General features: G+C 41.7%; 1 protein-coding gene across 10 annotated transcripts in view; it reads right to left on the bottom strand.

Annotated features, from left to right (window-relative positions):
• SGCD (sarcoglycan delta) overlaps positions 1-23,780 on the bottom strand; it is a 497,197-nt gene that overhangs the window by 77,447 nt on the left and 395,970 nt on the right. The gene's annotated exons all lie outside the window — the stretch shown is intronic.

Here is a 23,780-nt window from a genome sequence, read left to right on the forward strand (position 1 = left end):
CCAGTAAACCATTTACACAGATGAAAGATGTTCCTTTAAGCTAAGTCATTCTCTGCTCACAGAGAGGCAGTGATGCTCTGTGTTAACAGGAAACTATTCACTGTAATATTCACTGCCTGCCTTTATAATATAATAATATACCTGCTCATTCATAGCAAATCCCTGTAAAGAGTGTGTGATTAAAATCTGCACAGATACACAGAGGAGAACTGTAGCAAAATGTATTTCACCTCTGACACATGAAAGTTCTAACTTTTATTAAGATGAGGGATTTACCTTAATTTAGGCTATAATTGCTTCGAAAGGGTGTGTAAGAAACAGCGTGGGTAGGGGATTGCACAGGTACATCTATAATCAAAACCAAATGTAAGGTATTATTTCCAAGGTTCAGGGTGATTGTCAAAGTTTGCAAGGATTGACGTAAACTGTTCTTTTCTGAGAAAAAAAGATGGTTTGAAGAATACCTTTTAGCAAGAAACTGAAACCACCAGGATTGGAGATGCTGGTGATCCGCTAGCACTTCCACGTCTAACTCACAGCTGTTTTGGGGATTTTATAGGAAAGGGGAATGCACTTGGGTAGAAGGCATAAAAAAGATCAAGAGGAGGCCAGGAAAACCCAGGGAAACCACGTGTATTTGGATATACAGCTAGCATGCTTTCCAATCCAGATGCAAAAATGAATTCATTGTCTACTTCCCATCTGTCTACTTCCTCTTCCTCCCACTGCGAGAGCACCTCCAGCCCCGCACAAGGAATCAGTGTCTCTCCAAGAGAGTGGAGATCTAACCCAGACAGATTTCCATGAACTGCTGCCAAAAGGCCTGAATTTGGAGGGATGAAAATCAGAGACATCACATGGCTCAGCAGCAACACTGGTCACCTGCCAGAGGTTCTCCCGTTCCAAGAAATGCCATTCCCAGGTAGTTCCCTGCCAAGTAAAGATTGTTCTTGCCAGATCCTGGTGTCTCGTGAACAAAGGTGATGCTGGTTGACGAAGTGACCGCTGTCATCTCATTTTGAACCGAAGGCTGTAGGCAAATTTGAGAGACAGATGCTGGAAATGCTATTGAGATGGGTCGTAAAACGCCGCTCCCCAGATTTCTTGGCTCTGGGTGTAAAATATTGGCCTATGAATTCTGGGTTGGTGGTGGCACAGAAGGTGTTCATTTATCTCAAGCAAAAGTATGGAGGAAAATGAGTGAAATATGATTATGCACCAAAAAGCCCAGATTAAATTTTGATAGCGGTGTGCTTCGCGATTCGAGCGGGAATTATTACAGCTATCTGCAGGCCCTCACACGTTTTGGGCTGCTAAAATATCTCTACAATTTGGTTTTTTTTTTCCCCCAAAACAGACTAGCTCAGTAAGGTTACAAGCCCCGAGGGCTTTCAGAGAGCAGCATCTTCTCTGGTTTTATTAAGAAATTTGCAGGTCAGGGAAGCTGCTCTGTGCCCCACCAGCTGCAGGAAGCACCATCTCCGTGGACAGGCAATGCTGACCCCTCCAGGGCTTGCTTCTCAGCTGGGGTGGGCAATACTTCTCCAGTAACGTGGCCCTAGGGATACAAAGGGACTTGTCAAGCCACCGCTGAAGCTGTGGCAAACCAGGAATTTCGGTGACTGACAGCTCTGTTCTGTTGTGAGCACTGACACAGATCCAGAACCCCACTCTGCTCTGCTCTTGTGTGTTTGTCTTTCTCTCCTTCACCCTTTGTCTCCCAAGTGTGGTCCAAAGGATTTTTACATATTAAAAACCTACATAGGGGAAGTTTAGCTGACAGCAGCAGGTCCTACACACCCCAAAAGACGTGTGTGTATCAGGCCTATGGGACAATGTACTACAACTAGAACACCAAGGACACATTTGATTAATCAAAGTTGGTGTATCCTCTTACAATCCCATTGGATTGGAGAGAAAAAAGGGCATTTCCCCATGCTTTTTTCTCAGCCTCTGAGAAAAAAACAATCAAATCTCAATCTCAACCTCCACCCCCCTCTCACCTTTCCCTCCTCCTGCATCTGCCAGAAACAATAAAAGCTGTGCCCAGCACACATCCTCCCTCAAGCTCCTGGTGTTTGGGAGTGGATCGATGCTTAGCACTGTCATGTATCTCATCATTAAAGCTGACAGATTTTTGTGGTGAGAGTCTGGGTCAGCAGGTAAAAAAAAACAAGCAAAGGTTGTACCCTGAGTTTTACAAGTATCTTGGCCTCTTATCATACAATCACTATAAAATGATATTCCTCTATTATTTCCCATTAGAAAAAAAATAAGAGGCTTGCAGGATTATATAGAGGTCCCTAAATACAGATACATTAGAGAGAAATCATTGTTGGAAAGACCACTTCACGTGTTGTTTTGGGTAAAGTATCTTCATTCTCCCTAAATTATATGGTTTAATAACAAATAAATGTCATATTCTGCTACAGAGAATAGATATGAAAGTTCCTATGAAATTTCATGGACTGTGACCTATAAAACGTAGCAGAAAAATGCCTGGAGTGACAAAGACCAAGATGTTTTATTAAACACTGTGTCTGTGATTGGTATATATCCTTATCTGCCACTCTTCTGCTTGTGAATAAGGAGAGGTATTGATTATTTCATACTCTGCCATCTGAAAATCACTGTTTCTCTCCTTTTTACTAACAGACTCCTCAGCAGAGTGAATGACTTTATAGTGCAGGCACAAGTCAGGTTTGTGGGAGCTCCCAGAAGACAAGCTCCAAACTGGAGGCACAGAGTTGGGAACCTTCCATCACCACCTGCTTTGAACTGCTGTCCTTTTTGGGAGGGCATGGCAAAAACTTTCACATCAATTACATCATTTATGCCCTCTCTCTCTTTTATGCAGTGCCTTGTACTGGACAGGCATAAAAATTTATATGCTATTGCTGACTGCCCTGGGTTGAAAGGGGACAGCAATCCTGAACAACATATATGTCATTTTGGTGATGCTGAATGGGAAAGGAATTTTGGATTTTAGTAGCTTGAGAAGCATCTCATTTTTACGGCCAATTATGAAGGATGGTATCACTGTTAGGGGAAGAGCTCAGCACTGATGGTGTCTGATCACCAAAGCTCCCTTTTGGTTGCCAGTGTGACCACACAAGTGGCTCAAACCCAGCTAGTGTTTCTTTTTTTCTTTTACTTTTATAACAATTTGGGTGACTTTAATTTTAGGGGGTTTTTTTGGTTTGTTTTTTTTCTTCATTGCAAGCCTGGTAGTAGGAAGATCCAGCTAACAGAATAAGAAAAAACCCCAGCCACCCTAACCAGAGACATGTAACTGCTGCAGTAAAGGCTTAAAACTGAGATCAGGCTTAGATTAGTTATTAGGAAGAAATTCTTCCCTGAGGGAGTGGGGAGACCCTGGCACAGAGGGCCCAGGGAAGCTGTGGATGCCCCTGGATCCCTGGAAGTGTCCAAGGCCAGGCTGGAGGAGCAGCCTGGGACAGTGGAAGGTGTCCCTGCCATGGCAAGGGGTGGAACACAATGGTCTTTAAGGTCACTCCCAACTCAAACTTATCTATAATTCTGCAATGAGTACCTGGGATTGGGGCTGGCTGCACTGATCTGCATTGATTCCACACAGGGATGGGGAATTTTCAGTGCTGTCTCATTGATGGGCAGCTCTATGAGACCAGGCTGGGCTCACACTGCAGCTTAACCTACCCAGGAGCCAAGGTGATGGTGACACACATTCCCTGTGTCCCTTGGTGCCAGGATCCTTTGTCCTTTACAAACATGAAATGCATCCTCCGACTCTTCTGCACTTCCTCTGTTCTCCTGGCACTCCTGAACAAATTTCCTACTTATTGAGGTCTTTCTAAGGATTTTAAGGACACTGGTGACAGGTGACAGATTGCTCCAGCTGTCTGCTGGCCACCACCAGCTCCAGTGGGTGTTTCCCTGGTTTTCCCTGCACTTCCATCCCTTTCCCATTTTCAGGAGAATGGTTGGCAAAGTTAGTCTCTGCACAGCAGGTAAGGATTTATCTTTTTTTGCTAGGAATAAACTGAAGTTATGTTCAGCAATGTCCTGTGGGAGAGAATTATCTCTGGAGACTGCTTGTGTCAGATGGCTGAAACACCTGATTATCGTTGCTTGTATTATTGATTGCTGTGCTCTGCATTGCTTCCAGATATGTGCAAGTTATTACACAGCTCAATACATCCAAAGTTAGGAAAAAACCCTCAGCAAAAGCAAGTGACCTCATTTTTATTTTTTTTTCTCCCTCCTGGGAAGATATCTGTGCTGTCCTTTTCTCTCTGACTTGACATTAAATGTTTCCAGATTCCAGGTACAGAACACATCATTGCCAGTTCTTCACAGCCTCAAACTTGCTCTAATTGCATCTGCCCTCCCTCCTTCTCCTCATTTTCTTCAGCTAATTCATCATCTTAATAAGGATCCCAGTATCCAGCTGTGGATCAGCAGCAATATTTTCCTATGGAAGCCACCTACCAGCAGCACCAGTCCTATGAAGTTAAATCTGGTTACACAGCTTTGCCCAGAGCAACCTAAGTAAGGAGATAATGTGTGAAAACTTCTTCCTCTGGCATACCTTGCTTTGAGACCTCATGTACAGCCTCAACTTTGTGTGGACAGCAGAGAAAACCGAGGCAATGTCGCATTACACAGCACACATGAACATATCCCTGAGCGCACACATCCAGGATTATGCTGTGAATTGCACTGTGAGGTCTCATGTCCACCACTGCCATCGTCTCCCTCTCCCTCTGCTTCTTGACCTCAGCTGTCCCTGTCTGATCCTTTACTGGTAGCATTTGCCTCTAAAGGTGATAGGCACTGGGCAGGAAAATCTGTGCTGAGGCTTCAGGGGGTGAAGGAAGGTGACCCCAAGTGCCTTGGATCACTGTGGGACAGAGCAAATCCTTCTCCAGGAAAGGAGGGAGACACTGGGGAAGCACAGCTCAAATTCTGCAGCTGTGTGGTGCACTAAAACAACATTATAAATGTAGCAAGAGCAGCAATCAGCTAACTCACTGCTCCCTGCAGAAAGCCCCATCCAGAACCCTGTGACAGCCTGAGAGGAGACACCTCTAAATAATCTCTGGTGCTGCAGCCATCAGTCACAGGAGACATGGATTGGAATGAACACAGAACAGCTGTGGGAGTCACCCACTGGAAAAAGACCTCTGCAAGCTGATGTTGAAGTTGTATGAGCTCTGCAGGCACTTTTAGCTCCCTCCACGGGTATGAAGTTATTTGTGACAGCTACAGGGAAGTCAGGTGGTTTCTAGCTTCTGAAGGAATTTTGTGCAAGCAGAAGAAACTGCCTGCAGACCATGATGGCTAAAGTAAAATTCAGCCCTAAAAAAGCCCTTGCAAAGCTCAGAGCTCTTCCTTTCCACTGGTAACTCCTGGTTTTGTGGGCTCCTCTGCATGACTGCAGAAACAAAGGCAGAAAAAGAGAGGATACAACAACAAGAGCACAAGAACTGAGAGGACATCCCAGCCACAGCAATGAGATTTGATGCAGAGCATCTTGGTTTCATTCCCATCAGGCTCACATGATTAGGGATGGCATCAGGGATGATTTCCACACGCACATTCCCACAGCATCCTCCTCCTCTCTCTGGTCCTTCTACACTGTCCAGGTGCTCCCCAGAGCCAACACCATTTCTGAGGAAAGGAACTCGAAGAGCCCCACAAAGCTCACATGGAGGGAAAACTTGCTGTAGTGGAAGTTAAGGAGAGAAGTCTTAATGAGCAGGAAGAACAGGCTCAAATGTGGTTTTCCAATCACTGTTTCAAATAAGTTACAACCAACCAAAGCAACTAGATCTCACCCATCAAAACCATTCCAAACCTGAGTTGGAACAATTTCTAAACAAATCCTTCAGCCAGGGCTTGAAGAAAGCTCCGCTCTGGATTTGCTGCATAGTGCTGGAATGACTCTAGGCAGGAGGTATTTCCTTCCAAAGCGAAGTGCTAGTGAGTTTATTCAAAGCATGGTCAGGTGTGGCACCACAAAACCAGGATTTCGATGAATTAAGCCACCCCATCTGAGAATACATTTTGCAGGGAAAAAAGATTAGCAGACCTTCTGGGGAAATGATTATGAATCCCAGCATTGTTACTACAACTCAGCCCTCGTATGCAGAATTCCCCTCTAGTGCAATAATTTCCCTTTCCACTGGTACAGCAGGGAAGAGATGGAAACTTGGCTTCCACTCCTCCAATTCCTTGTTACAGAGCACTTTGGCACTGCAGCATTATAAAATGAGCAACTTCTCTCGAGCACTTTTCTGCTATTTTTCTCCAACACAAATAGTAAGGTTTCACATCTTAACATCAACACACATCCCAAATGTGTCCCTGGAACTCTCCATCTTTTTCAGTCCAGCTCATTACCATAATTATGCTAACTAAAAGGGAAAAGTCCCATCCTGCAGAAATCTGTGCTCACTCAGAAGTGAGGAAAAAAAAGATTTTTATACTTGTAGGAACAAGAAGTCTCCTAATGCAGTGGTTTAATAATAAAATTAGCACAGAAATGTGATGCAGAGGGTGCAGAGAGTTCTTATAAATTATGGCCTAATGCTCCTTAACTATGGTAATCTGTCAATCACCAAATGAAGGATAGAACAAACACTTCTTTTTTCAGACTATAAAGATCTTGGACACAAAGTCCTCTGTGGCATTGCTGCTCCAAGTTACACCAAGGCTGATTGGAGCCACTCATCTTTATAGCGCTGAGAGAAGTTTCCAGGGAGAAGAGGAATTTTTTTTTTTCTTTATTTTAGTGGATCCTTTTTGTGTTCTGTCCTTACACTCTGAAGTAAGATTTTTCTGACTAATACAGGATTTGGCATTTCCCCCTACCAGCAATGAAGCTGCAGATCAAGGAGGAAAGCAGCAGTTCTCCTGTGGAGCGTCTGAAGGTGAGCTCTCAGAAATGGGGCCAATTATTGGGTCATTTTTGTCTGATGTGAACATGCCAAAACAACTCAGGGGCATTAATTAGAGCATAACACCAGCTCTGGGCAAAGAGATGAGGCCCATGCAAACACGCTGTGGTTTCAATCCCTTCCAAAACTCACACCAACACCCAAGAGAGCTCAAAGCACAGGTGAAGGGACCCAGCAGAGCTGTGCCCACTCTCACGAGTCCCATCCCTAAGGCACATTTGATGATCCCAAACCCAGATGGATGTACAGGCTGTGGGGACAGCGACTGGAGCTGCACTGACCTTCCCAAAGCTCACAGCTATGTGAGAAACTCCCTGCCACGGCAAGCCCAGCCTCCAAAGCGGGGCAATCATGATGTGAACGTGTATTTTCAGTTGCTTCATTTGCTCCACTGTAACCTCCTCTGCTTCCAAAAGCCAGGATGAAGCAGGGTGGGCAGGGAGGAATATTTTCAAATGGCAAAAGGGTCCATCTAGAACCCAAATCTCTCCCTGCAATTGCCTCTCACCCATTGCTGGGGGTGAAGTCATCCTCTAAGCTGCCTTAGGCATCTTTTCTGGTTGCCTACATTAGGCTGCTGCACTGGAGCTCAGTGCAAAATGCACTGAAAGTGGATTCAAAGGACTCAAAAAGAAAAGAAACAGGTTGCAAGTCAAACCAATAAACAGTTATAATGAAATAAAGCATATCTAAAAAAATGTGATTCCAACTATATCCACACAGAGTGACTTCAGGGATTATTTTAATGATTTTTTTTTTTAAATCAAGACTCATACATTCAATAAGAGACAGGGGATAGAGCACACTCAATTTATTTGCACAGGTGGGTAAAGGAAATTTCCTTTAAAATCAAATTCTCTTTTTAAAGAGGAATCCAAAGTCCCATGGTTAAGGAACTGCCCTCATGGCCAAAGAACCACCACTGAATTTTTACAGCTGTATTTGTCACAAAAAATATATTATTTTACTCTTTGACTATCAGAATATAAAGAAAAATAATTTAAACTGTCTTCCAGGCCTATCCACAATGTGTCTATGACATTGTTTTTAGCAAGAGAGACTCTGGGGATGGCAAAGAAATGAGAGAACGGAAAAGTGCTGCTCCTAGAGAGGCTGAAATAAGGATATTGCTTCTGTTGCTTTTTGAACAATTGCCAGTAAATAATTATTCATAGAGGAAAATATAAGAGTATGTTTAGAGCCCCTCACCACCATGAATGGTGGGCAAAGAACGAGATCTGATCCGTGGAATGCAGCTATTGATGTAAAACTGCTCCGTGGATTTACACGCGCCTGGTACCTGGCCCTGGAGCAGCAGGAGGAAATCACTGATGGAAATAATGGTTTGGGCTGGAAGGGATCCTAAACATCATCTCATTTCAACCCCCCCTAGACCAGGTTCCCTTCAAAGGGGAAACTGAGGCACGCAGTCATGTGCCCACCGTCAGTCACACGAGAAAACTGTGCCAGGGGAGGCACAACCAAAGTCTGTCTCACACCCTGCTGTGTGACAGCGCTGCAGCTGAGAAACTATAAATATCCTGCTCCTGAGAAACAACAGGGTAATTTTAGCAACTTTCAAATGCCAGTAATTCAGACTCCAGCTCCTCTCTCATCTCCCTGCAGTTTGCATCCCTCTGCCTCCTTGCCAGAAGGTGCATTATGCTTAATGCCCTTTGTCATCTTCACAGCTTTCTAATGTACGTTCAGAAGTGTTTACTAGACTGAAATCAATGCTGATTAAACAGCAAGGGGAGTTGGAACTTGCTGGCCAGCAACCCAAATCCAGAATGTAATATCCAAAATTATCATCATGGTAGATTGTACATTTGCAAAGCAACAGCGAGATAATTTCCCCACTGTTTACTTTCTGAGCAAAATAAAGGCAATAAGGCTTTTATTTTGTATCCAGAACTCATGCGTGGGGCGCTTTTAATTTCGAATTATTTACTGAGTGGGTGCTGACTGAGTCATAGGGGACTTTTGCTAGATGCCAAGAGATTCTCTTGGAATTCAGGAGTACAATATTATGTGTGTGAAAGTCAGGTGGTTACCTGAAATAGCCAAAAATCACATGCAAAAATATACAGCTGGCATCAGCGAGTGACAACACAGCAAGAGACAGCAGCTTTTTAAAATACTTTTTTAAAACAGAGGGTCTTAAAGCCACAAGGGAGTGATTGCTCTTACTGTACTATGGCCTTTGGAGAGCACAGCTCTGTGTGCTCTTCATTGCAGAAATATGTCTTCTTTGGGGATATTAGCATTTCCTCCTCATTCTGCTCCCTTCTGAAACATGACACAAGCAGAAACAAATGCAGTGACTCACAACCTGCATAGTTATTAATTTATCCACTGCATACAACCTCACCTCAGCTTAAAGAACCTTTTTCAGCAGCACCAAAATCACAAAATCTTTTGAAATAAATATGAAGTGTCTCAGATCTGGATTTCCTTTGAGCATTCCTGCAGGCCAAATGCAATTCCTGGGCACAGCCTAGCAGCAACACCCTCACGAGTCAGAAGCGATGCTCCCTCCCCTCCAGCCTGGCAGAATGAGCAAGGCTGAGCAGAGCACATCACACCAGCAATTTAAACACGTTGCATTCTCCAGTGTGTGTCTGCAAGCTTTGGCAGAAGCCCCTGGTTACGGTCCCTGGGACCTCCGCAAAGAAAATAAACAAACCAGCACAGGAGGAGGACGCAGCCCACAGGGCAGCCCCGGTGCTCGGCACGTTCACAGGCAGGGAGATGGGAGACAGCATCAGGCTGAGTCAAAAAATGCTAAATTAACATTAAAAGAATGAACTTGGTGAAATGTTTTCGGTCAGCCAGTGCTGCTGGCTGGGAGGTCACGGGGATGCTCCTCCCACAGCTCTCTGCAGGCACAGTGGGGCTGGCAAGAGGCGGCTCAGCTCTCCATCGTGTTCCGGTCGGGCCTCTGAGGGGAACCCAAACTTTCCTTACAGCTTTTTGGCTGTTTTGGCAGCCTGTGCTTGTTGCTGCCTGAATAAGATATTTCTTTCCATAAAAAAGGACCTCTGGGGGATTATGACACATCATCGCCAACCGCTGCATTTGGTTAGGGACCAAAACTGCTGGAGAAGGAACTTTTATCCATTAGAAAACAAAAACACAGAGTCAAACATGCCCAGGCTAGCTTGTATTTCCCTTTGGCTGTCCTTTGGTGAGCATCCAGACCTTGCCTTCAGCCTGCTTGAAGCCAGGAGATTTCAGTCCCTCTCTGCACATCTGCAGCCCTGCCCAGGACACAGCATCCACCTAAATCCTGAACAATATTCTTCTCCCTTGTTCTGGCTTTCCTGGCTGACATACCTGAAAACGTCAGTGAATTTAATATCAAAACACTCAGGGATAGAGGGCAAATAAATATTTTTCCCAGGCTACCGATAAAGAAGGGAGTTTCAGGGAGCTTAAATGGCTCAGTGGGACATTCTGGTGACCAGAGGAAATTCAGAACCCCATGATAAATTTGGGATATTAATGTAAGAATAAAGTCTAACTGCTGGAAGCAATATCTTATTGACAAAAGTGCTAGAAAGCTGCAGAGGTAATAAACGAGGAATTGAGATGGATTACTGGGGATATGCTTTTGAATGTATTACTCAAAGCCAGCTGTCGGATACCTTGTGAAGTCCTTACATGGCTGGGTAAAATACTGCACCTATAAATATCCTTCCTGAATGGGACTATTAATTAGAGTAACTCTGCTAAATGTGGTCAGTGACTTGTCATCAAGGCAGAAGTACTAGTGCAAATGTTAATTATTCTAATTGGTTCCTTCTAGTCTTGTCTTTGTCGACACTGTAAAAAATGTAGAGTTCATAGCTATGGCTACACACCATGGGGCTCTTCTCCCACTCAAGGTGTATGAAAAAAAAATAAAATCTGATTTCTTCCTTTCAGTTATTGGTGGGGTCTTAAAGACATAAGCAATCTTGGCAACCAGTGCAATCCACTGCATATCTCTAGGAAATCCTCAAAAATACAAAAAATCTAAAATGGGGAATAAATATCTAAAACGGGGAATGGGACCACCTCACCAGAATGCATTCCTATGGAATGCTCTCTGCTTTTTCAAACAATTTCTAAATTATGAAATGCCTGACAAAAAATTCTTACTTTAATTAGCATTCTAAGTTGCTGTAGGCTGTAGGAGACATTCCTGAGAAAACCATGTTTATTCATCTAATGCTTAGAGATTATGTCATAATGTTTACTCCCAACATTTGTTACCAAATGCAAGCAGCAAATGCTGTGGGTCAAAATGTCGCACGACTTTGTCAGAAGGCCTAGAATTTCTTAAAAAAGCAAGACATTGCCTAAATACAGTGTATTTCTATTAAATGGAAGGCTTGGTTAAATATTTCCTCATGGTCAACAGCATCCTTTCCAAAGTAAAATATTTTAAAAAAGAAAAAAAAAAAACCCAACAAACTACTATTCTTATAAAGCGGCAGCAGAAGACTTTGTAACTTGAAAGACTTTTTTCTAAGAATAAGCTTGAAAAGATCTGTTTTGGAGCTGAAAATCCTCTGTATATAACTTAAGGACAGTTTGAGTTATTTTGGGCAGAATTTTAATTTTTGTGAAACGATGAAAGAACCAAAGGAATATCTCAAAAGACAGACTCTACTGAAGGAAAACAAACATTAAAACACTAATTATATAGACACAGGGAGTATTCCTACTACTCAAAAAAAATAAACAGAAAGAAAATTGGGATTCAGCTGCAACTCATTAACAACCTGTATTTTCAAAGCTTATTGATGTGTTTAGGGCAAATATTTCACAGTAATATTGAAAGTTACAGCGAGGCTACGCAAAGCCAAAAATATAATCTCAGACTCAAACCCTCCCTCATTCAGCATTTCTCTGATCTCAATTTTTTTTTTTTTTTTTTGTCTCACCTTGTTCAACTTTTCCATATCCACTCTGAAATCCTACAGTGAGTTTGTTCAAGTCCTGCTAAAGGGTTTTTTTAACTTTCATCCTCCTCTATCACAACCATGAGGCAAGAAAATCTTATGTAATTTAAGATAATAATAGCTTCACTTGTTAAATATCAGACTAAGTATTTCTGGAAAAGCGTTGGAAAGTAACTTCAGTAAATAGAGAAAATAGCAGGGTATGAAATTCTTATTAGTAATTAATTTGTCTCTTTCGAGACAGCTCCCTGAATGACATGCAGGTAGCTGAAATGAAACACATTAATTGCGTTAATTTATCACAAAATTTAATTTGGAACTTTTGTCTTTTTTTTTTTTTTTTAAAGCAGGTTAAAGTCCCAAAGAGAAGCCAAGGTCACCTTAAACAAAACTTTGCCACCTCTGAACTACTTTGTTTACCGTGACACAAAAGTACTCTGCTAAGAGATTATTTTTTCCACACCAAAATTCGTGGATCAAGAGGAACCGAGTCCACATTTCTGCACTTTTGGATGGATCCTTCCAGCCAGAACTTGCCACAGAAGCTTTGCAGGGGTGTGGAATGGAGAGATGGTGGGAGCCCCTTCAGGGACCTCAGGCACACCCTCCCCACGGCCACACAGGGCTCTCAGGCTCTCCAGGATGAGTTTGGACACGTCCCAAGGGCTTGGGCAGCTGGCACTGGGTGGCCCCCAGAGCTCCCCAGACAGCCCCAGGGTGCAGGAGCTGGAGGAGGCACCACGAGCTCCATCAGTGCCACACTCCACTGGGACCTGGGGAAGTGACACACGTAAAACTGCACTGCACAACGCTACAGATTTACCCACAGCTGTTTCGTTTCCTGCAGGTCCCCAGCCATCGTTTCACGACCCGCTGGCCTTTCCCAGTGAAACCACATTTTACTTAAAAAAGGTTATGAAGAGCAAATGCAGCCATCACTGAAGAAACAAGCCCGACCTGTGGGTGCACCAGACTTTGAGAGGAATCTTGCAGCAGTTTCTCATGCACACTGAATGAACTGACCTCCTCTCTGCCATATCACCAAAAAATAACTTCTTTGCCTGCATAGTATCTAGTTCTTAATGCCTCTTTTTTCTGCTGGACCTTATGCTGGCTTTGTAAGGAATCTCTTGTTTGTTGGAGTAAGGCAGAGATTCCTAAATCACTGAAAGATACAATCTTGTTTACTTAACTTCTGGATAATGCAAACAACTTACATATACATTTACTTTTTAAATTTTCCTCTGGCTATTGAATTTGTACATTATTAGTGTCTTGTTAAGCTCTCTATAAATCTTTCAGAAAGAGTCACTTAAATCTGCGAGCTCTCCGTGTTTTGGCTCCTAGCAGCGTTTGGGACTGCGTTCAAATATTTGTGTTCTTCAAGTTCCAAGAAAAATCTTATCTATAATCACCCAAGGAATTTTGCATAAAACAACCTTTTATTTTCAGAACAAAGAGAAAACACTTGCCAATCAGTTTCTCTTTCAACTGATTGATGCAGGCCCTGATTCAGTGGTTAGCTGCTGCCTGTAGCCAAATCTGGAAGAAGCTGACAGGGAAAAGGGGAGCACAGGCACTGCTGAAATGGCCTTTCTCCTCCCCATTGCATGAAATTTTGGTGAAAGCCAGTCTCCAGTTTAGTTCAATTAGTTCTCTAATGCAACATGAATTCCACCTCATAGACTTCAAATTCCTGTTTATTGCTCACGTTGTTTTAAAGACCCACAGTTAAGAAAAGCTTGGTTAATAGGGGCATGGTTAACAGGGGCAATATTTTTAATTGGTGTAGCCATGAAACATCAACAGCTGTCCTTGCACTACCTACAGAGTGCCTTTCACTTGGAATGTAGAGATGAATGCCTATTAATTCAAATTAACGAATGGCCTCAGGTATCCTGGTGTGGACATTCAGTAGACGCTTCTTCAGCAAAACAAACGGGTGTGTGTTTAATTGTGGTTCATTCCGGGTTGATCCATTAACTGTTGTGTGTCTTCCCAAGAACGCACGTTCATTAACTCTAGTTAATTGCTATTCAATTACCTTGAGTTATAATATGTCCCTAAACACCAGTGCAGACAGGCCCCCTGGAGATTTCATGTACTTCAGCCAGTAATTAAGATGTACCGTGTATTATTGGTAACTGATTACATCTAGTTTTGAAATAAAAACTTCACAGCCACGCTTAAACTGCTTCCTATTAGGACTTTTTCAAATCTCCTTTATGGGGTAATTGGAGTGGTAACATTTCTTCCTTGCAATAAAGCACACTTGGTTATTATTGTTACTGCACTTGGCCAAAGATGTTCCATGTCATTTTTTTTAATACAACCCATTTATTTAGATGGAAAGAATAGCTTATATTTGACCATCTCAGGATGATACTCTCATGATGACAGACATTTTGTAAATTTTGGGGGGGGGGGGTGTTATTTCCTTCTCAAATATTTTTAAGATTTTTTTTTTGACAGCCTTTTAGTAGAAATTTCAAACCAGTGCCTTACTATTTAATGTTTTGATATTTATAGCTTCTAACAGAAAGGCAGCATAGCCAAAGCCTGTCTTTTCACAAACTACAGCAATTCTGATAAACAATAGCAAGGAAAAATTGACAAAGACCTCGGACAGTCATCACAGCAAGAAACAAAACCTTTTTAAAAATAAAGCACTGCAGCAAATGAGTAATATGCTGGTTTCCCTCTCCAACACTGAAATGTGTTTAAGAGAAATAAAGTAATCGATACCTTCAGAATATTTGAAAAGAAGACAGAAGCTAAGGCCTTAGGGTGCAACTTCATAAAAAAATAACTAATGTAAATTTTTAATTTATCATAAATTCCACATTAAAGATAAGAAAAAAAGAATTAGTCAGAGCCAAGACTGAAGACAAAGCTGTAGCAATAAATGTTTATCAAACTGGTAAATTCCACTGGAATATATTTCTACTCAGCATTTCTTCCTTAAGCTAATTGAGCCCTTCCTGGGGACTTCCATCAGATGCAAAATGAATTATTGAGAACTTTTAAAGCTGTTAAATCTGCTGTGAGCTGGGGATGGGAGGAGGGATCCCATCCCAGCAGCTCCTCATCCGGCATTCACCCCATGAAAAGCTCTCTGCCTCAGAGGAGAATTTTATCACACCATCAACAAAGCAAAGATATTCATAAGCACCCATCCTAATATTCTTTAGCCCATGCCAAGAGAGAAGCTTTGCAGATTTTGAAAACTTGTTAAAGTTCTCAACTTCTAAACAAGTGCAAGTGCATTTTGGAGATGTGTGTGTATGTGTGGATGCCCACCCAACTGCTGCCAGAGCAGCTTGCAGCTCTCCCAGTTATATTCTTTGTCAATCTCAGGAAAAGTAATAAAATTATGGTTTTGGTGTCCCCTGTTAACTGGGAAATGGGCAGAGTGGCACTACTGGCTCTGGACTCATCTCAGCAGACCAGTGGTTCTCTCCCGGGCAACAGGAATAGAAGAGACAGAAGAAAAACAAGTGAAGGATAAATGAAGCATTAAAATAGGTTATTTTTCTCGGAGTATATTTAAAACAACACATATATAAAAGTAGCACCAGATTTCTTTGTTTCTGAATCACAGAACCGTAAGATCAGTGGTTCTGATAACAGCCATTAAACCATGGAAAAATGAACTACCTGCCTCTGCTCACTGGTGTGACAGAAATCTGTAGGAAAACACAGCTCTTCCCTCCCCTGGGCCACACTGCCGGGAAGAGGCAGAGAACCAGGGCAGGGCACAGCAAAGTGGTGAGGACGCTCGGGCAGGAGATGATCCTGGGTGCTGCAGAATGGGCCCCAGCCCCTGATACCCTGCCTCCCTTCAGGGCATTGCTGCAGTGAGCAGAGACATTCCATCCAGCTCCAGGGGCTGGAGAAGTCCTGACTCAGAGAGCTGGGATGAGCACCACTCATGAAGGCCACATTTAACCCCTTACATCCTCTACTTCCAAATGTCACTGATCTCAGGACTCCTTTTTGCCAACACTCTTCCTTGCCCCTCTCCTCCTGGCTGGTGCAGTGATGAACTGGGGCACCTCCCATGCCAAGAGGAAGAGCCAAGCCGAGGAGGGGCCGCAGCAGGGCTGTGCTGAGCTGCAGAACGCGTGCCTGGCACTTAAAAGCAGCCAAAAAGCAATAGCAGCTCACAGTGAATCTAACACAGCGCTCCCATCACCATCAGTTCCTGCCAATCACTAATATCAGCACAAAAGAAGAGGAAAATTTCCCAATGAGCACCCTCTGTGCTCCATGAGAGCTGCTTGTGACACCTGTGTCCTGAAAATTTTTTCAGTGTCTCTGATTCCCTGAAACACGAAGGAAACCCCAATTCCCTCTGCTACAGCCCTAAAGCCATGCAGAACATCCTCCCTCACAACATGAGTACATGGAGATGAACCTGCAAAGCATCAGGAGCTACAGCCAAATCTTCAATTTTGTTCAGGTGCCTTTAGCTAAAACTCAAGCAATTTGTTAATATTCTCCTTCTCAAGATGATTCTTATGAATCTGAACAGAACCACATGCCATGACCATTTCAAAGCATCAACATATTTCACTATATGAACCAAGAACTCAGTCTGGATTCCTCCAGATATCTCTCCAGGACTGCTTTGCCCACATGTCCCAATTACATGAGCTGTGTTAACACCTCACAGTACAGCTGCATCATTTATTCATAAACATAAAATAAAATAAATTTACATTTCCAAAGTCACGCATACTGTTGATTCATTTATCCCAAATTAAAAAGCTTCATCTTCATCTCTCTTTCCCAAATTTAACTTTCAGCACTTTAATTGTTTCTTCCTTCATTGTTAGATCAGTATCAATCATCATCTTCAGTTACCAGAACTTGCATGTTCCTGAAAATTAAGTTAAATTTAGATGCTAATGAAAACTGTTTATGCTGGTTAGCCACAGAAATGAAATCTCTATTGTAATACATAAAACCTGTTAGTTATAGCAAGAAACCTTAATTTCTACCTCAATCTCCTTTCTACCATCTGCTCTCCTAGAAGACCAATCCCAGAAACCATGGACTAAACAAACAAACAAACAAACAATCAAAAAGCTAATTGTTAACTTGTCTTCACAGCACAACAGACATTAAAAGAATTAAAATAGCCCCATTAGCCATTACACTAAAAATTATGATATAAAGCAAAATAATTCATGAATGCCAGCACATTGTAATATTCCTCCTCTCCAGACATTTTTCCAAACATCCAACCAACCAACCAACCAACCAACCACACATTCTATATAGAAATAAATAACTGATCCATAACACTGAATATTCTCCATCCTCTCAGAAGGAATAAAAGTCTTCTAGCCATTAAAAGAAATATAACAGATACAACCTACCACAGCAATAGGTGATAATTATTCTTTCATCTAAAGCACTACACAGTTAATTATATATAATTATTTAAAATATTTATGTTTCAAATAATATTTGCACTGTCCAATCCCTCAGAACTGAGGGTGGGAAACACTGAGACTGCTCCCACATCTGTTGTTCCCAGATGTTTTTCCCCGTGGGTCCCCATGTGTCGTTGTACAATTACAGACACCATCATGTTCTGGGAAATGCTGCATCAATCAGCATCGACTTTCCCTGCGTGGTGGGATGGAGGGAGCTAAAGGCAGCCAGTTCTGGGATCAAGGACCGTATTTTAAACGCACCCAAACGGTCTCATTCTCCAACTATGAACTGTCGTGCACACTGCTTATCTAAATCCAAAATCTAAATAGAATGCGGGGTTGCAGGAGGTTAAAATTGTAACAAGCCTCTAATACAATGTTTTAATTATTTTCCGTGCTACGGCAGCCATGTGATCTTAGAGAATCGTCTTTGCTTTTTATTGGGTTTAGATGAGATACAATCTGATAAGGTAATTCACTGTATTTTATGTCTTAACAGCTGAAAATCTGTATTTCTTGCTTTTTTTTTTTCCCTAATGTGCCCCAAAAGGACACTCAGCGCATTGACAGTAAGAACAGAATTGTTCAATTTGTGCCTTGCAAATTGGTCACGGCCCAAAGAAGACCAAGGAAAATGAGACAAACCCAGCCATGCTACACCACTGCTACACCAAGTCCCATGAAGGAAGAAGGTAATGAGCTCGTTTGAGTAATAATGTGATAGTGTGGCTTGTGCCATCTGGAATGCAGAAAGAACATCTCATTCCCTCCCAGCTTTCCCTTTCTGAGTCCTAAACTCCCTGCTCCCTCCCCACAACGCACAGTTTTGATCCCTGGTGTAAATCCTCTGACACATAGAGACAAAACCATGGATTTGCATCTTTAAAAAAAATAAATAAATTAAAAAACATTGTACAGAGATACATCATTCTCTCTATAATCTGGACAATTTAGTCAGGAGCTACAGCCTACCTCTTGACTGAGCTAATTCTCCACTTCAATTATCTTATGCACCTTCTTTAATGAATACACGTTCCTTTGATTAAATTAACATTTTTGTCTACCTAATTAGCCTGAAAAACCTGTGCTGAACCAATCTAAAAGTGACTTCATTACTGCTCATTGGTGCATGTTTGCTCCCCATCACTGTCACCTCAACAGGTGAAGGATTAGGAGAACATTAACTCTGGTTTATTTGGTTTTCCACAGCCAATCCAAAACTTCAATCCACCCCCTAGGACAGTGACAGATGTTTTAATTATGTGGCTTCATTCATTAATGCTCATTTTCCTGGCTGGCCAGGTTTGTGGTTCTGAGGTACAGTTGAAACAAAAAATAATTAAAGTAACCAGCTTAATTACCTTCTTGCATTTTATCCTTCCGCTCGTACCGCTCACGAGTAATGACAAATTGAAAATATTAATAAAACCCAGTTTATCCAGACCAATGAGCTGGTAAGGATGCTCACCAGAAGATGCATCACTGCTTGTCTAGGAACATGAGCACACGTTGCTTAACAGGCACTTACTGCACATTGGTTAATGAAATCATACCAGAGCTAATGAATATATATAACTGGGTAGGCAGCTGCCACTAAAAAAAGAAAAATGTTAGTGAAACCATCTTGCTGATTTGCTAATTCAGTTTGCAGAGGCAATTAGAGAAGGCCCTTGAAGACAATTCGACAGACCCTGCTAATACCGTGACTGCTATTGATTATTTGCATGATGATATCACATTGGTTTTTTCCTGACTGGTTTCTCATACAGAGAACCCCCATCTGCCTCTAAAATGCTAAATAAATTCAAACAATTTTCAAGATAAATGAAATAAATTTTAAATACACTGTACTAAAACCCATCTCAAATGGTGACACAATTCAATCTGCTGGGATTGCACTCACCAGTCATCAGTTCCAATTCTATCTAATGTAGAGGTAAAAATGTGTATAAAATAATTTTTTTACTGAATAAATCAAACCTTTGGTGCTAATTATTGCAATTTGCACTGCAAATCTGGTATAAGGCCTTGGAAAACCTGTGCCAGTGAATCCACTACAGAACAATATTTATCACCAATTCTCCAGCTGCTTTACCTTTTTGCTTTGTTCTTTCACTATCAGAACTTGCATCACTAAATGTCACGATTCAATGAAAATATCTCTTCCTCCATCCTCTTCTAGAAACGCTTCAAAACATTAGAAAACTTCCATGTTGTTTTATGTGTGACATTGTATGAGATCCAACATCTGCATGGGGTGAGAAGGTGCCTCTGAGGATTTTTTTTTTAAGATTCTTTGTTTTTTTTAGCATCACCTCAGACTATTTCTCTCCCAGTAGTGAATGAATATGACAAAAAAACAGAGGCAGAAAGTTTAGAGCATCTTTTTTTCAAGACCACCAGATATCACCCACCTGCAGCAGACAAGAACAACTCCCACTGAACTTAAAAAAACCTCTGCAGATGGAAAAGAATGATACCATGGTCTTTCCTCACATCATTTATCCTCCTGCCCACTGAAGAACCTAAACTAAAATTCAAGACATCTGCAGTAAATTTTAGCAGTCTATAACTTTTATATTAATAAGTTTTTAGAAAGCTCTGGATAAATAATAAATATTGATACATGCATTTTATCCCAGTCATGGCTTTTTCTTATCTTTTCAAAGAGTTGTTGTTTTGGTTTTTTTCCCACAAAATATCCTGTGGAGACCATTTGGAGTTTGTTTTCATTTTCAGGCTCTGCTGAGCTAAGCATCTGATTCAGAGAAAAATAACAGGTTTGAAAGGAAGGCTCTGGGAAACTTAAAACATAACAGATGCTTATTTGCAGACATCTGATTTAAGTGAACTGAAAACCCCCGGTCTAAATCCTGAAACCCATAAATGTCAGCCAGCTAGAACAGAATAATAACCACTTATTGATATGGATGCACCTAGCAGATAACAGAGTTCCTGGATCATAATATTCATATAACTCTGCCCAGTTTGCTGCTTCCGAGCCCTGGAATTACAATTGGCAATTCCATCCTTCATTTCTCAGTGCTGTGCAGATGGTTCCTGGTGAAGGGACCTGTTCATGACCAGCTGGCAGATTCCATCCAGTATCAGGTGTAAACTACTCAGCCTGGGATTAATATCCAAGGAACATTCTGGGATTAATTCCCAGTGCTGTGTCAATGGCTAGCTGTAGGCACCTTGGGGATTTTCAGAAGAACCCACTGAATGCAAGCTGACAAATCAAAAACTCTTAATGTCTGAAATCACAGAATCTGTGAGATCAAAAGAAAGTCACCAGCATAACCGCTGTGAAATGTGAAAGCAGCCTGGATTGGGGTTCTTGATTGGGGTTTGGCTTTTCTGTGGGTTTGTAATGAGGTGAGACTAAACACTAAAATAGCACTGAAGTTTGCAAAAATCTGCTGAAAATCTGAAAAATTTAGGACCATTTGAAACAAAACCCTTGGCACCATAAATCAATCTGAATGCACAGACACAAAATTGGCATTTTAATGACAACTGTGAAATTTCAGCATCAGGTCAGGCTCTTTCATACTTTTTACCTGGATAAGGAATCAGACACAGCCTAAATCACTTGGATGGCATTTTGCTCTGAAGTTTGGGAGGAACATTTTGTTCCCTGTGCTCTTGTCCTTTCAAACTCACATTACACCTTCACAAAACATGAGTCACCAAAGCGCTCGGTGCACCATTTCAGTGAGGCGCACAGGTTAACTCCAGAGCCAAGGAAAATAAAAGCAGCTACTGAAGAGCAATTCATCCTCCCCAAGGCAGATGCCTACTGTGGGATGTGCTCACTGAACTCTATCTTTGGATACCTGAATTTTGGCAAAGGAAATTTCACATCAGATGTCTAATATTCTTGATTCCTTAAGCCAATGGTCCATCCCAGTGGCGGTAACACCATTTTCTTTTTGTGTTTCTAATTACTTTTCATTATATCTTCCAACTTGTCTGAGACATATTTTGAGAAATGTTGGCAGTTTGATTCCCCTAGGATTTCTTAAAATCATGGCTAAAAGCCCAATGTGACATTAATATATTTTAATTAAATTCATTACTCCATTAATTCAAAGTGATCTGAACGAGTCTAGAACATTTCTGCAGCTCTCAGTGGAAATGTGGCTGAACATCTTTGAGATGTGTGAGCTGACAGATGTGGAGTTTGCCAGGTGAGGTTGACAGGACACACAGCTTTTGTTATGGGCTGCAATTTTTGCTGGCAATACCCCCCAACTACTGTACAATGCACCACATGTATTTTGCTGGGCAACAAAATGTTCTCCAAGGCTTGATGAAAGTACACGGCAGCCTCACTGAAATTTTACACGCATCTTTCAAGGAAATATGGATGTTTCATCTCTTAAAATAATCATTAGAAAAGGGTACAAACTTTGTTTATTAAATACTCCCTGACCACTGGCGTGGGCTGGGCAAGAGTAACAGTGAGTGACCACTGGGACCTCTGAGGAACCTGAACCTTCACAAGGTCATGTAAATGTTAAACCTGGGAAAAGCTGAGACTCTAACATCAGTCACCAGAAAGGGAAAAATCAATTTCGTATAAAAAGTAGCTTATTCAAGTTAATCGCTAAACAGAAGAATTTAATTACATCACTAGATATTTAGAAAGGGTTGTTCTACCCTGTTGATTATGGCAAGTCAGGCCACTGGGAGTTACTGAATGAGACAAGAGAAGGAGAAAAAAGGAAGGATAGAAACATGAAAAGAAAGTGAAAAGGAGACAAGGAGCTGATAATGACACATTCTGTGAGTGGTCAGGAAACCAAGAGAAGACAAATCACTCTATGGTCAGGGAAGTCAAGAGAAGAGATCAATAATAAATATACCATGGGCCATAAGTCAAGAAGAAAAAAACAAATTATAACGAAGGGAAGCATTATGAAAAACTTGGGTCAGGACTTACTGGGCGCTGTAAACTCCAGCACACCCCATTTCTGGTGGCGTCACCCCACCTAACACGAAACTTTATGCTATAAGCTCAGAGCTGATAAACAACCACATTTAAAAGCAGCAGGGCACTGCCCCACCTGCACGGCTCAGGTGCTGGCTCCTCGGATCAAGGCAGGCATCAGCAGTGTAGTGCTGAAAAAGCACTTCAGTATCATTTTGACTGTTCTGTGACATTGATATTCTTTTTTTTTTTTTTTTTTTGCCTCGCATTATAGCCTCACTTCTGAAGTTAGAGCAGTAAAAGTAATATCCCGTTGCCACAGGGCAAAAAACTTTCATTCCACACTTATGTAGCATGCGTTTCCACAGCAAAGAAAGTTAGTGAGAAATGGGCTTGTTAAAGGGACTCCACTTAAAGTTAATGTTCCAAACTTTTTTTTTAATATGATGTGTAAAAGTGAAGTTTTACATCCAGAATTTATTAAGTAAGAGGAGCTGGGCCTTAAATGGGCTATCAAAACCCTGAGGACACTGCAGAAATATAGTCCAGGCTTTCACATTACTTACTAATTTTTCTTTTTCTTTCTCATTCATGGACTGCTTGAGGTAAATGGCTACATGGAAAGTAAAAAGGAGAGGCTGACAGATATCATTGAAAAACACATCCAAATACTTCACTACCCATATTGACACAGGGAAGAGCTAAATCTCACATCAACTGGAGAGTCCATTTAATCTGCCAAAACCCCATTAGTAATTACTTTCATTATTATCCCTGTCCCCAAAAGGCTATTAACTTTATTAAATAATTGATAGTTCTGCCTATCCCTTTTCAAAGGTTGCAGTCTAAACTTTTTGAGAGAAAAATCAGACTGGAAGCCTGAGTTTTGGGTGTTTGCAGCCAGGAAAAAACACATTTATGTCTGTGCAATAAAGACCTGGGCACACGGGTAACTCACCACAGCCAAATGCATTGATGAGGGTCTACTGAGATATTTTATCCTGCCTGCTCAAATTTTTAGTGTCTGGTAAGAGCTGGGTGACTATAATGAGTATTCTGCAGTCAAACAGGGTTAACCTAACATGAATTCTCTGCTATTTGTGGTGGACAAGATCTGCTCGGCTGCACAGAATATTCCTTGGGCTTTGCTCACACGTGGAAATTCTTGAAGATATGACTGAGGGCTTTGTAGGGGAACATCCAGACTGCCTCAGATGGGCTTTACCAGCAGCAGGGGACCTAAAGAAAGCTTCACCTTCACCAGCTCACCGCAATTCCCTGAGGCTGGGAACAGACTCATTCACCCACATCCTGCCTCTGACAAGAGGGACGTTACGTGCTCTTTGTAGATGCACACATTTCTTCTCTGTTTTCACAACTAACCAAAACCATCCCCCTTTAGAAACCACGTGCTTCTATGCTGTTCAATACAGAAATGTTCCATATTTACAGCTGATCTGGATGAGCACCAGTAACAGTCATGTTTTCATGTTCTGCTCCAGTACTTGCA

This window comes from Hirundo rustica, chromosome 14 (assembly GCF_015227805.2).
Source record: "Hirundo rustica isolate bHirRus1 chromosome 14, bHirRus1.pri.v3, whole genome shotgun sequence".
NCBI classification, from domain to species: domain Eukaryota; kingdom Metazoa; phylum Chordata; class Aves; order Passeriformes; family Hirundinidae; genus Hirundo; species Hirundo rustica.